At 40.0% G+C, this 3,591-nt stretch overlaps 1 pseudogene; it reads left to right on the top strand.

Moving 5' to 3' along the window:
• Positions 1–353: 353 nt before the first annotated feature.
• LOC112401225 (UBX domain-containing protein 6 pseudogene) lies at positions 354–3,337 on the top strand (annotated as a pseudogene).
• The last annotated feature ends 254 nt before the right edge of the window (positions 3,338–3,591 follow it).

The raw sequence follows: 3,591 nt of genomic DNA, 5'->3' as shown, positions 1-3,591 counted from the left end.
TTTTTTTTCCTCAATAAAATTTGTACAATCTTCAGCTTTGTAATAGTGAAGCTTTTTTTTCCAACTTGACATGACCCTTATTGAGTATTAGAGTATATATAGAAGCTGTGTTATCAGGTGCCGTAATGATCAGTGGTTTTCAGTTAAATAGGATAAAAAAACAGTTAAAATGGGAATCATAGGTAAATAAATTGAGTTTGTTATATAATATTTGGAAATACAGTATACTAGTTGTCTTCAAGTCTAACTCTGGGACTTGACTTCTTCAAGGCAGGCTGTTGGAAATGGAAGATAAATGTGAACAATAGGCACCCTACAAGCATATACAGGAACTCACCTAAAGATTGGAGGCCATGTCAGTTCTCACTAAGTTTAACCTTGATGATGTGGATGTCCTCCAGGAGAAGCTGGCATCCTTCATCTTGGAGCTAACCCCACCCTTGACTCAAGAGTCAGAATCTGAAGGAGGATCAAAGAACATCTGGAGCAGCTGTAGGATCAGCAGCAACCCCATGCTGACAAGGTAAGCATCAAATGACTGACAATTTGAGTCAGCTATAAAAGTACCTGATGACACTGACCCAAACTTCTGAGCATAAAAAAAAAAAATATGGCTGCTGCTTTACTTCAATCCTCTAAACCTAGTGCACAAATGTCTCTTGTGGGCTACCTTAACCAGAAACATCCTGGAAAGGGAATTCTGAGGAACCAAGTACAGCCTGGCACTCCGTTGACACTTTACAAAGCCACCATATACAATCAAGGTCTTTTCTTTGAGATTATTATTATGTTCTTAACATCATTACTTTCTTGAATGAAGTACATTTTCTTTGACTTCCATTTCTGATGTAAGGGAAGTGAGTACTTAAGAACCCTTAAAAATAATTTGAATGCAGAATCTTGTTAGATTTTATTCACGAACCCGTGTCCCCTGCATCGGCAGGCGGACTCCCAACCACTGCGCCACCAGGGAAGCCCCCCAAATTTTATTTATTTTTTGTCTCCTCCCAAAATGAGAGCAATGATTTTTTTTTTAATTTGACATCATTAGATTACATAAAATTACTTAATTTTGTTTTCAGAGAAATAACAATGCTGTTTCTTTTTCATTCACATTTTATAAGAATGTCTGATTGTTAAATAAATGAACCAATTATAAGAAAATGTGCCACCAGTTTAAACAGATTTGGGAACAATAGAATGTTGTTAAGCACTCAACTCTTTTGGTGGGAGGAGAAGTTCATGACCATAATTGAAAGAAACCTACTAATCACTAATTTTCAGGCTGCCTTCGGCAACCATGGTCAACATATTTTATGGATGAAAAGGGGACATCCTAGCGTGTTGTGCGTGTTAAACAGAGATCTGTCAAGAAAACAACTCCAAAGTTATACCAACTTCCATAACATATATACAGACATTTTTCTAAAAAATACATATGCATATTTAGACATACATATATAAATACACACAGATATATGTATATAGATAGATACATAGATACATTCATAGAAAATTAAAGAGGCCCTGGACTGTATCCATAACTATTTGCAGTAGTATGCTGAAGCTGTCTCATACTGACTTACAAAAGCCAACTGTGTGCATCTTTTCCCAAATCCCCATAAGTCACATCATGTTGGTAGCTTGAAATAAGGCATAGTGGAAATATATACACTATGAAATTGACAAACACTATAAATAGGGATTTGGGGGTTGGTCATTACAGGGGAAAAGTCAGTTCTCAAAATTTTAGCAGCACACAACTTGTTATACATATATGTGCACACACACCCACATGCATGCACACACCCAACTATTTTAGAACAACTGCAAAATATATGAAACAATTCAGTATTTTAAAGTCTCCTCTGGTAAACTATATTTAATTGTTTCTAAGATATAGATTTTTTGTGTTTTATATCTCTGAAGTTTATGTATGATCTATAATTGATTTTATTTTATAATTGTAATTGGTTAGAGCTTCTTTTCCCCTTGATGTTATAAATATAATGGTATGCCTTATGATCAGCAGTGTCATTTGTTTGATGTCTTCTATGTAATGTGACACAAGTAGTGTATGGTTAATCACTATATTTTTGCTGAATTTTTAGTTTGTTTCCAGTTTTTCACAATTACCAATGATGCTATAAATGATATATCATTAGTACACATTTCTTTTATAGTCTCCAGCCGGGGACCCACCGATAAGGCGCAGATGGCGGCAGCAGCTGCTGTAGTCGACTTGAGCATAAGTAACTCAGGGCCCTGAGACCCCCAACACAGGATTCCATTCAGAGCCAGGTGAGAAAGGAACTTAGAGCTGAAGGAACTCTGAATAGGAGGTTGGAGGCCCCAGGCACCAACATGGTGCTTGAGCCCAAAGAATCCTCTACCCATGGCTGACCCTGGAGTGTACTTCACCCGCCCACTCACAGGGATCACTGTGAGGAAGGATCAGAGGGATGCCCACATCAAATGGATCATTCTCTCTCCACATTTTCACTGACTCAGTAATTGTGCAACAGGGTGAAGCTGGGTATGTACACCATCGCCAATACCTGGACAATATCCTTCTGCATCCAGAGGAGAAGTACCAGGAGATCAAGCTATAGAACAAGGTGTTTCAGGAATGCATTTACAGCCTGGAAAGGACCCATAAGTTTTTGAGGCTTGTGGCTTCCAGAAGGCTATGCTTCCAGCTTCCAATCAAGAGCGCCCTGAAGAGTTCTGCATGCTGAGCAAGGCCGCCCTGTTCCAGCCCCGGAAATTGGAGAGGAACCAGGAGCAGCTGCTGCACCCAGAGCCGGTGTGGAGCACCTGACCCACAATGCCGGACCTTCCCGTGCTCACCCCTGGCCTCTCAGTTCTACCTGCTGGGTCTTCTTCAACCTCATAGCAGAGAAGATCAAGTCAGAGCAGAGGCTCAGGTTTGAGGCTAAGGAGGGGCTGAGCGTGGTGTGCACCAAGGCAGTGCAGAAGGAGGAGCTAGAGAGATGCAAAATACACCTACACGCTGCTATGAGTCAGCTCCCCAGACCACTGCCTCCTCCAGTGGACCTTCTAAGATCACGGCACATCAGGGAGCTCACGGTACTGCGTGAATTCATCCTGGAGGCCTTGCAGAGTGACTGACTGCATTGGAGCTGCTGGCTTTCAGAGTGCACAGGTTATCGGAGGACAGGAACCTGGCCTTGAAAGAGTGGTGGCTGATGCCCTCAGCCCTCCTGACTTTCATTTCGGGGTGGCCTTTCTAGAGGACTTCAAGGCTGTGGGGGCCGAGCAGAACTCCTGTGTCCTTAAACCTGAGCTCCTGTCAGCCATGGAGAAAATCTCTTGAAATAAAAGCAGGGTTGGCTTGACCCCCTCCAAAAAAAAAGTATATCTATCTATCTATCTATCTATCTATCTATCTATCTATATTTATTTATTTATTTATTTATTTATTTATTTATTTTTATTTATTTATTTATTTATTTATTTATTTATTTATTTATTTATTCATTATGAAACCATAACTGAAGGATAGATTTAAGCAAGTAGACAGATTGAAAGAAGTAGAATTAGTAGTTCAAGGGCATTTCCATTTTAAAT

This window comes from Neophocaena asiaeorientalis, unplaced genomic scaffold (genome assembly GCF_003031525.2).
Source record: "Neophocaena asiaeorientalis asiaeorientalis breed wild unplaced genomic scaffold, Neophocaena_asiaeorientalis_V1.1 scaffold284, whole genome shotgun sequence".
Classification (NCBI taxonomy): domain Eukaryota; kingdom Metazoa; phylum Chordata; class Mammalia; order Artiodactyla; family Phocoenidae; genus Neophocaena; species Neophocaena asiaeorientalis.
This window is presented reverse-complemented; position numbering and strand designations above follow the sequence as displayed.